This window comes from Taudactylus pleione, unplaced genomic scaffold, assembly GCF_031769625.1.
Source record: "Taudactylus pleione unplaced genomic scaffold, aTauple2 ptg000007l, whole genome shotgun sequence".
Taxonomy (NCBI): Eukaryota; Metazoa; Chordata; class Amphibia; order Anura; family Myobatrachidae; genus Taudactylus; species Taudactylus pleione.
In genome coordinates, this window is record NW_028284410.1 from 9,319,005 (window position 1) to 9,331,119 (window position 12,115).

The 12,115-nt window shown below is 39.2% G+C and overlaps 1 pseudogene; it reads left to right on the forward strand.

Moving 5' to 3' along the window:
* The first annotated feature begins 10,420 nt into the window (after positions 1-10,420).
* LOC148542882 (uncharacterized) lies at positions 10,421-11,668 on the forward strand (annotated as a pseudogene).
* Positions 11,669-12,115: the final 447 nt, after the last annotated feature.

Sequence of the window (12,115 nt, forward strand, 5' to 3'; positions counted from 1 at the left end):
CTAAGTCGGGCACAAGGTGGCTGTGTTTGCATGATGCCACAGAAGCTTGTTTTATTACTTATTCAAATGGGAAGCCACTCCACCCACTCATTGTCCATCTACAGTCGCAACTGCCAGCTCTTGCTACAGCCCCATGCTAGGTGCAAGAGATATGTCTGAAACAGGCTTCCCTTCTCTGTATGCATGACTGAGAATAACATGGAATGCTAGCTACATGCTCACTACACTCCCATGACACTAGCTTGGAACTTCCACAAGAAAGATCAGTCCTGTGCGATTGTCTCCACCTAGTTTCCCCACATCATTACTTTCACGCAAAGCAAAGCCCGGCAAGGATCCGTCCAACTCAGGGAGAGAAGAGGCCAGGATCACCGTCGAGATTTCCTGGCCTCTTTATTGTATCTGCAGCAGGCCCATGGGTCACTCAGCTGGCTGATATTATTGCAGATTATCTAATGCTGCATCCTTGGAAGCAGCTCGAATAAGTAAAACATACAAAAAGCATGTATCCTTCTGCTGCATTACCATAATTGCAGAGATGGAATTTAACAAGCTATTTACGTGCAGCTTTGTAGTTCCGTCAAGGACCTATGCCTGCACATACTCAAGAAGCTACTAATGCAAAAGATACCTACTGTACGGTAGCTATAAAAGGTTACATACTGTATATTCAATTCTTCAGAAATCTAAAGAACAGTAGTGGCTACAAAGCAGCATTTGCAACATTTACTTTTTTAAGTATTCATTTGTTAAAGAAAACCCCTCCTTTTTTACCTTTGTAATATTTATAGCACATTATCTTGTTGACAGTTTGACAATTAAACTGTTAGGGGGAGATGTACTAAGTCTTGGAGAGAGATAAAGTGGAGAAGATAAAATACCAACCAATCAACTCCTAACTGTCACTTTACAGGTTGTGTTTCAAAAATGACAGTCAGGAGCTGATTGGTTACCACTTTATCTCTCTCTAAAGCTCAGTACATCTACCCCTTAAATTCAGCAGGAGAGAACCATTTCTGTGAAAATGTTAATCCATGGCATTAGTGATGAAGCCTTTTCAACCCCTACTAAAATTAATTGAATTTAGAGCTATTGTGGCAGTGATAGGGTGAACCTACTGTACGTCTTGGTCTTGACCAATGTAAATCTAATCTAATACTGATCATCAGCAGCTAGAGATGAAGATGGAGCAAAGAGCGCAGAATGATTTATTAACACACCCCAGCTTCCAATCCTTCCTGACATTTTACTTTATCAAACTAATTAGATGCTGGTGACACTGTTTGTAGAGAAATGAGAACCGTCTCTGATGATTTCACATGGATTGTCTGGAATGTGCATGTCTCATTTACTTGCCATTGCCCACTGATTTTACCTGTGGTTGTTGGCACTCAAAGATTATGACCAGATGGTTATATTGGCAAAATCTAGGGCTGCTCTCTATCCAAAAAAGGCTACAAACAAAACAATGCAGAATTAAACAAGCATAGTGTCTGCAAGATTTAGATTACTCTAGTGTTAACTGGAATAGACTGTGATAAAAGTAACTTAATTAAGATATCAATCTAACAACATGAATGTGTATCAATGTTGAGCTTTAGTTCTTGTTTTAAGCGGCACATATGGCTGTGTTAAAATGTTTGATTGATTAGTAGCATAACATTATTTTTCATTTTGTTATGTAGCTTAGAGTGACATGCAATGTATTATAGGATGACTACCATCTTTTGCTTCAACTACCTCATGATTGTGATCTATTCTAGTGTACTGTATAAAGTGAAATTATAGGTAAATTGTGTTCATTGCAAAAAATCCTAAACCGTATTGTTTTACTATTCTATTATTGACAGATTAGCTCTGGTTACTTACAACCATTAATTGGTTTTATTATTTGACTAATAGTTACTGATACAGTATGTTTTTGAGAATAAACTGTTTATTATTATTGCTTGCTTTTTCCATGATACAAAGATTCACAGATAAATTAGTGTCACCATAATTAGCATACCATCAGAGTGAATCAAACAGAGGAGTAGAGGAAGACAGTGTGTGATGTATGTTGGCTAAACTGTGATTGGCAGGAGAAAATGGCACAAGTAGAATAGTCTTGAAACTAATTGAGAGAGTGAGAAGCTACAGTATTATAGGGATAATGAAAGAGGAGGACTATCTTGGAGAGGAATATTTATACTTGCCTTAAAGTATTGCAAAAGACTATGTAGACCATCAGAAGACGATACCTACCTAGCCATCCAATGAATGTGATGTGACCTACCACATTTAGTTGCCAGGTATTATGACGAATAATTTAGAATTCTATGCATCTCCCATTAGAAGTGATAGTAAATGTAGCTAATAACCAAGTGTGCACGAAACTGACTGCACAGTACGAATAACAGCAATACCTATTTCTATTTTGAGGCTAAATCAAAGCGATTATAAATGAACTTCCACAGTTTCACATATCAGACCATGGATAATACTTATAGAGTATGTGGTAGGCGCTCCCTTGGTGGCTCCAGGTGATCTCCCTATGTAGGCATGAGTAGAAACACTGGCTCCTTCTTTGAAAACTGTGGTCATGTGGTTGGCTGAGCCAATTACTATTTGTCCATACAATAAGCAGGCTATTCAAACCTGCTTAGATTTCTACTCAGTGACTGAAACTCATCTTACTTTTTCATGGTATCTGACTTCCTAATGTCTCCTTTTGCTCTGTTGTAATATTCATTATTCCTACTTGCCTCTGGGTTCCAGTGCCTCTTTGTGCTACAATGTGCATTCATTATTGGTGCTAGTCTCCCACTAATATATGTCTCTCAGTGCTACTTAGCAGGGTCGTAACTAGGGTCGTGCGACCAGTGCCATGGCACAGGGCACCGCACATCAGGGGGTGCTTTTTGGGCCTGTCAATTTTCCTGCTTATTATCATTGTCACTTGTAGTTGCCTCCTTTTTTATCCCCAGCATCTCCTGGCCTCCTAAGTCTTCTCTGGTCCTTCCCCAGGAGACCATGGCCCTTTTTCAGGTCCACTATCTTATGTCCCTATTTATAAAATGGGGGGAGGGGCGCCAATGCTCTCTGTGGCACAGGGCATCAAAAAGTCTAGTTACGGCTCTGATACTTAGCAATAGTTATCATTCTTGTTGACCTCTATGTATCTCTAAATGCCTAGCTACTAACTCAATCTCTGCTGGTCACGTTGGATGCCTACCCAGAGGGCCATGACTTTTGGGGTATCAGCAGCAGAGCCCAAACTTCCCCATGGGGGTCCTCTGTAAAGACCAGTGTATTGGTAGACTCTATGCCAAATACAGTGGATACAGTGCCAAACTTGTGCTCACTGAATCAAGAAGATATCAATACTTTATTTCTGATTTCTTACAAGCTAAAATCCTGTTAATAGTACCATGCAGGGATGCAATTCTGTGAGGCAATAACTGTTCTATGCAAAAACAGAGTTTATAAACCAAGAAGCAGAGGATCCTAGATTCACAGCATTGTTGATGATTTTGTGATTGCAATACAATGATATGAAAGGACATCCAGTGGGCAAAAGTGCCTGGTTCCAACCCCAACACCAGAGATCAGCAGCCAAATGTAAGCTCAGTAATACTCATATGTGACTAGTTGCTTTGAGTGATAGCCTGGAAAACATCCTGAGAATGTTGTTCTGTTTTCTACAAACTTTTCTGTTGTAGACAGTGTTCAAATGACATCTACGTCTGGGAGGCACTTTTTTCATATCTACTAAAGTTTATTTCAATCATTTTCAGACAGTGGGGGTAATTAAGATGAGGACGCAAGCGCACATTGTTTTACTTCTTTGCATGCATCCGAGATGCACTGCATATGCGTCCAGATGCAGTTGAACTGACACTAATGGCCATGGATACTCAGACATTCAGTTCCTACCATAGACCGATGCAATCGATGGGCATGGCTCACTGGCCATGGCATTAGCATAAATATAGAGTAATGGCTTCCACAAAAGTCACAGCTGCTACTACAACTGCATCCACCGCTGAATCACCCCCAGTGTTTGACTGGGGCATGAAGGGCTGGGGATGCAATAATAGGGGCCCACTGTCTGCCAAAGTGGGTGTAGCTAGTAAACAGAGAAGCATGGCAGACCATTAGAGGATGTATGTTCAGCCCACATAGTATATGGAGCATAACAGCAGATAGCACATATTTTGATATATTATAGTATATTATATCTCCTCCTGAAAGAGGAGCTAACTGGTGTCAGAGAGCAAAAAAACCGAGAAATTATTACTAAATAGACCCCATAGACTTACATTAATAAAAAAAAGGTCCTTATGGACATGCTAATCCAGCTTTTAATTTTATGAAGATGATATAAATTGAACTACTGAAAAAACGTTTAACTACTGAGCATTAATCCCACTTTAAATACATAATATTTGGGGATTATTTTGTTAGTTGCTTGCATGCATTTTACTATGATTAGTAAAAATGAAGGTTCTGACCATGGAGTTTATAAGGGTTATATTCATTAAGACATTTGTATTTTACAGCAGCTACTTAATTTAAGTGCAAGCAAAATGTAAGAGTTAGTGATGGGACTTCATAGATTGACAAAAGACAAGACAGGGAAAAAAAAAGAAACACATGTTAACATACAGGGCAAAATGAAATCCCTAAGGATGTATATGCAGACAACATAATGAATAAACAGCAAAAGAGCAGCATGCTGAAGTCCTACAAGGGTAGCATACATACTCCTCCACATGGCCTTTTTTATCAGACTGCGCCACATGCCCCAATTATGTCATTAATCTCACCCATAGGCCCTTATATGTCATAAAACACCTCCACATGTCACTTTTTTTTGCTACCAGACATCTCCAAATAAGATTTATATATAATCAGACTCCTCCACATGCCACTTTCATGCCAAAAGACCCTAAGGCTGTTAAAAATGTACACAGGCTCATATGTAAGGGTGTCTTGTCCTAACTGGGGAAGGGGGTCTGTTCAGGCTGGGGGTCAGGTTTGCTTTGGCGTATGTATATGTTAATGTGATTATCTAAGTTAAATGTGGTTCAGTGTAAAAATACACTACATCAAGACATGAATTGTTCATTCTAATTTTATTCAAATGTAAATGAGGTCATTTACAGAGCATTACACAATAGCTGAGATTTTCAGTGATATTCCCCAAACACGCTTATTCTAACAAATCAACTTATTATCATCAACCTACAGTACCATTTGGAAGCCTTGACATAAAAGATGTTTCCAAGCTGAGAAACAAAAGCTGCCAGGTGCAGTTACACAAATTAAAATAGACATTACCATTCATTTCATACCAACATCCATAACACATTTTGATCCCTACAGCATGAAACTTCTATAATGTCAAGACTGCCCAAGTATTTTACTACAGTGCCAATCATCTGACATAATTTGACATTATGTAAGGGACCCAACACAGAAATGTTAGGCCTTAATGCTGGAGTGGGTATGTCTATGACCTGTTATTTTAACTGCAGAAAAGATATACATAAGTCCTGGCTGCTGCTGGGTGCATCTGACAGATGGTCTGTGCCCCAGGTCTGCCATCAGAAATTGTGGGGTCCAGTATCAATTATATAGACATGGCCTCCTGTCCAGCCCTTGTTACAGTCAAGTGTTTTGGTTTAGGATATGGATCTCTTAAAAATGTATCAAAACAGCTAAAATCATGTAAATTGGGCCTATTTTTGCTCCTACAGTATTATTAACCTTAATAACTGGATCAGAGGCCCTAAGCTAGCAAACATAAATGAAAGTGCAGCATTATTTAGTGGAAGCCAGGTAAAGCATTAATTGATTGATTAACCATCTGTGAATGCATTTGAGCACTGAAAGCTTGCCAATTTGCAGGCATTCTTTTTAATAATTTCATAATTGCAAAACAATATTTTGTATTGTGTATTTTCTTTATCAATGTCATGTATCAAAATTACTGCTAAATTGTATACTACAGGAAAAATGTTTTCAAAATGAAGTACTATGACCGGCAGCAGCTGCATCACTAGTACTGGGTTGCTGCTCCTGCTCTTCTATTGACGGATCCATGATTAGTTTTATTTTTGACAACATGACAGGAGTAAAGCTACTATTGTTTAACTTATCTGCTACCAAACCAAGTGAATGTACAACAAACAATGAAATAGGGAAAGAAAGGAAAGTAACATTTACTATGCAGTTTTATTAAAAGAACGGAGATTTTTTTCACATCAGCCAATACACTTTTTTTTTCACTTGAGAATTATTTTAGGGTGCAGATGATGTGTGACAAATTAAAAAAACACACTGACAATGAGGATGCCTGAGTCACCCTGTCCACAGTCCCACACCCTCTCTAGATGACTCGATTGCGGCCAATAGGAATTAATGAGTTACAAGGTGGTCACATGACCAGCACTCAATTTTTATTTATTTATTTCTATGCTCTGTCTGGGATCTTTGCTTTTGAAGTAAGTTTCCATACATATTTTATTACTAAGGGATATCATGTTTGCCTCCTATTTTATACTATTTATTAAATGTAATATTGTTCATGTGATTGTTTAAAATGTCTATCATTTGAGACAGCTGGACATATGAGCACCCCTATATAAAAGACACCTTGGACACAGACAGACACCATTGAAAAAGCTGCATTACAGCAGTGAAATACATTAGATGCTGCACCTTGAAATACCAGCTTATGATTACCAGGACTGTGGCCAAGTATTTCATTCCTCTGCATTGGATTTCTATGCGGATAAGGACCATCGCTAATTAGGATCCTCCATAATCTCTGCCACAAGCCGGTAAAGCACTCTAAACTGCTGGAGTATTAATACCCATTTGACCCTATTTGTATGCAAGTACTGCACATTCCTTCCCAGTTCCTAATAAATACCAGCTTTACTTGTATGGTTTTTTTTTTAAATTGCCAATATTATCTGTCTATAAATGTCTTATTTATGAGATTAAATGATGTTTAGCTTATTTTAATCAGTATTGTTCTAGCGCTTTCTTTTATTTATTGTGTAGTTGTATAGTAAGGAGACTGACTATCTCCTATCAACAGCAGCTCAGAGAAATAACCCATAGCAGTGCCCATATGTACTAAATATTTTTAGTAATTTCTCTCTCGACCTCTCCCTTTACTTTCCTGTGTGAAATGGTTTCTGATCATGAGGGAGGGTACTTTTATATGCAATCCAAAACACATAAGATACAACTCTGGGGAGATAATCTTTTGCCTTGTTTTGGGACTCAAACTTGGTGGGTAGACTCGAGCCAGGACTTGGAACGTTCCTAATCCCACTCAGCTCTAGTGCACTCCTGAGAGGGGTGGCATGGTGTTTGAGGGGCTACAGCTCAAAAGTTATTGGACGTACTTAGCTGAAATTTGCATGGATGCATAGAACTGTCCCCAGGTGTTGCATGCAGGGCAACATTTTAAATTAGTAATTGGGAATAATTTCAAGTTTAACCTGTCAGTTTTTTTCTTCCACTTCCTGTTTGCCCAAAACTGACACTTTTCTGTTTTAATCTATGAGGGATTTTTGGTAATGCTTAACTCAGTGTAAAGGACAAATTAGACTTAGAGGATTTTTTTGTTAGGTAGCTCTTGTTCCAGTATATGGCCTTTTGGGGTTAAGGTTTTTGAGAAAGTTACAGTTTTTTTAACTATTAGCCCACAAATGCCCCATTTTAAGTAGGAAATTTCAATTTGTAGCACATGTCAAATAGCCACCTGCATGGGTTGTACCCTAAATGGCTTCACTTGAGATCACCAATATGGCTGACTTTTCCCTTCTATAAATTGTAGGTAAATTACACTGTAATTAACCCTAACAAGTTTAATTGTCTACTTCAAGTAGTGCCAGAGGCAATAGTTACTCATGATGTCAATAATTTATTCATGGCTGTGAACAGCAAATTAAAAATTGCTTTGTAGTATACTGTATATATATATATATATATATATATATAGCCATCACTCTGGCACTCATAGGTTCCACAGGTATCTGAGCCGGGTGCCTTCCACAGTCAGCCTCAAGAAGCAGGGCAAACTGGATACATAGAACGCAAGGCGGCACTCCGTAATAAATGTGTTCACAACCAGAAGATCATTTTGCAACGTTTCAGCGCTTTATTCCGCGCTTTCGTCAAGCATACAAGTCAAACATATAATAGACACTTACCACATATAAATAGTAGTTAGACGCCATGCCTTGCCCTGCTTCTTGAGGCTGACTGTGGAAGGCACCCGGCTCAGATACCTGTGGAACCTGTGAGTGCCGGAGTGATGGCTATGTATGTGTGACGAGGAACTGAGGGGGCATATTCACAGTATTGCACCACGAGGCTCCTGTCATATCTCAAGGCACCTGGGACTATTCTAGTTAGTCACGCAGCTTACGGAATCTGTGATGTATGGATCATATCAAGTTTACAATTAAGACTTGTTTTTCTATTTTACTACATTTGTGCTCGTTTGTTTGTTAGCAAGGGTTGTGGCCTTTGATGCCTAGATACCTGGATATTGCTGCACATGCCCCACGCCATGTCCGATACCAACACAGAGTTACCTCAGAGAATTGTTCTTGAACAGGGATCTGTTCATAGTTACTCTGAATCGGAGGCGGAAGCGATTTTGTTCACTGATGATTTGAGCAATCACACAGTAGCACTTACTGTGCATGACATTTATAATGACCTTTTGCGTCTCAAGAAACGTGAGATAGACTTTTTTTTATCATGGATTGACACTATCGAATTATTATAAGGAGAAGAAGATACCTAGAGGGTTTAGGGTGAAAAACACTCCCACTATAGGCCGCAACAATATAGAGTTCTGCAAAAAAAGGAAATCCATATTGAATAAATGCTCGTTCGATTTATTATTGCTTGTGATCGAAGAGTCTAAGAAAGAAATAGATCTAGCTAAATCTAAAATAAAAAATTTTGAGGATGTTCATCTTTCAATGCTTTCTAGTGATAAGCAAACTGATTGGATATCTAAATTGGGAATCCAGCTGGAATTTTATAAAAATGATCTCATCAAATTTAAGAATGAGAAGAAAAAGAAAGTAGATCTTGATTATGAAAATCATCGTGTGTATCATTGGTTAACGGGAGCTTTTTCTAAATCTGACAGACGTCCGTTATTTCGTCGGACTGTTAATCGTGCGCGTTTTGATACCTCAGATGATACAGGCACGACTGAGAGTGAGCCTGAGGCCTCCACCAGTGCGTTGCCTAGAGCAAGTGGATCAGGCAATATGGGTAAACGTACGAGGAATCGTTTTTTAGACCTGGGCCCCATCGTACCCGCAGAGGTCAGCAGAATAAAAGGGAGGGGAAGGCCTCCAAGCGGCCGCAGGACTTAATCTTCAATTTATCTGATAGGTCCTTTTCTGAGATTGAGCTCTCTGTTTTGAGTAGGGGCCTGTCGTTTGTACCTACAGTTTCGTTTGACAAAATTCAGTGGAAGAAGGAACTCTATAAGCTGAATAGGAGCATCAAAATTAAGGAACATTTTGCTTGCAGTCCGATTATCGAATCTGATGTTCCCGTGCAACTTTTGAAATTACAGGAGCGGTCATCCTTTGACCCTATTAGTTCTAATGCATCCATTAAGACGTTCTCACGTTTGTTGGACCACGCTGTTAGTGATGATGTGAATACTTTTCAACCCAAGTTCAGGAATTTAAATAAAGATGAGCAATTGGCTCTTAAGCAGTTATCCATGTATGACGATGTGGTGTTCCGCCAGGCGGATAAGGGAGGGGCGATTGTGGTACTTAACCTATGTGATTACAAGGCAGAGGCATATAGACAGCTTGGCGATTTAGATACATATAGAAAGTTGTCAGTAGATCCGACCTGTAATTTTAAAAAAGAAATAGATTCTTTGTTGACAGTATCTTGCACACAAGGGTTTATTTCAGCATCTATCAAGAAGGCCTTGGAGGTTAGGTTCCCCATCAGACCTCTGTTCTATTTAATTCCGAAAATACATAAGGACCCGGTGAAGCCACCGGGACGTCCTATTATTGCAGCCCGAGGATCATTATATCAGACCATCTCCACATATCTAGATGCTCTGTTGCAACCATGTGTACAGGCTAGGCCCACCTTTTTGAAGGACACAAATAGTTTGTTGGTGTCCTTGAAATCATTACCGGATTTGTCTTTTGACTGTGTTTTATGCTCAGTCGACGTTTGCAATTTGTATACTTGTATTCCTCATGACCAAGGATTACAGGCTACTAAATTGCTCATTACCAATGATCCATTATATAAGGGACCTCCTGTAGAGCTTTTTCTACAGTTGTTGCAATTGGTATTAACTCGTAATTATTTCATGTTCGATGGACAATTTTTTTTGCAGGTATCCGGTTGTGCGATGGGGTCCAATGTGGCCCCATCGTACGCGAATGCCTTTATGTTTGCGGTTGAATTTGATGTATTTTTTTCTGATCCGAGTGTGGCCAATAACATCGTAGCGTATTATCGATACATCGATGACCTTTTTATAGTCTGGTGAGGTTCGCAACAGTCGTTTGCTGATTTGATTGACTCACACAATAGGCGCATAGATCCTGTTAAATTCACGTATTCTGTTGACATGCATTGCGTAAATTTTCTTGACGTTACTATAACTAAAAGTAATGGTCGTCTAGTGCCTTCCCTGTTTGCAAAACCGACTGATAGAAATAACATCCTATTGGCAAGCAGTGCACACCCTGTCCCTTTGAAAAATGCCTTGCCTTACTCTCAATTTTTGCGAGCTTTAAGGATTGCACCTGACAGGGTTGTAGCGTTACAACAGGTGGATATGATGTATGCTAAGTTTCTGCAGAGAGGGTATCAGAAGAGTGTTTTAGAACAGGCTAAAGCTAAAGCTTTGGCTATCCCTGTCGATAAATTATTGACCGATGTAAATTCCACCAAGGACCGCAGCATTGATAGACATCTTTGGATTAATCGATATAATCATCGTAGCACTGATATTAATAAACAAGCAAAATTATTATGGCCTATTATAACGTCCGATAAGGATCTTAATATGCTACATAATAAAAAATTGATGTCTTGTTATCAGAGAGGCAAAAATTTGAGAGATTATCTGGTCAAGAACGATGTTTCATCGATGGGCAAGCCTAGTAATATCAAGTCTTTTTTGGGTACGCCGAAGGTGGGGTGTTTTAGGTGTCCGAATTGTATCACTTGCCGTTCTCTTCAAACTGGGACATTTTTTTTCCACCCGTATTCTGGTATTAAATTTACCATTAGACATCATGTAACGTGTACCACCAAGTTTATTGTCTATGTTATTACATGCCCTTGTTCGAAGATTTATGTAGGCAAGACGGAATGTACTTTGAAAGAAAGGATGGCCCAACACCGTTCTGCTATTAGGGCTGCCCTTGCCGTAGGTACTAGTGATCAACCAGTGGCACGACATTTTGTTATTACAGGACATAATCTTTCAGCACTCCACTACAAAATTATCGACCACGTCCCCCCTCTTATCAGAGGTGGTGATCGAGGACGAAAGTTGCTACAGTGTGAGTCACAATGGATCATGCGTTTAGACTCCCTTTCCCCTCGTGGGTTAAATGAAACACTGGGTCTTCAGTGTTTCGTTTAAATAGGTCACTATTTGTATCCATTTCAGGTGTATAGGGGCCACTCTTTGTTCCTTTATTTTATCTAGTTCTTATGTGACACGCATTTGTTATTAATTTTTTTTGTGTATCTTTTGATGGTCTGATATTAATAGGAGGGATCTGCTAATTATTCCATTTTGTGCAGCATATTCTATGACTAGGTTCTTGTAATGATCAGTTGTTACTTACTTTGATGTGCACGCAATTGTGCACCAGTGTAGTTATGCATTTATGGTGATGTTTTGCCCTGCTTGTAAATAAGCACTTCTATATATTTTACATGATTGTTTGTATTGTTTTTATGTGTGTGTATCTTGTTTAGTGTTATTGTAGCCATGGCAACCGTTTGTTGCTGTTGTGCTGTGGTGAGGTCACTTCCGGGTCCGGAGACTTCCGGTTTTCGGCTCCAGGAAGTGAGGCCTCCGCAA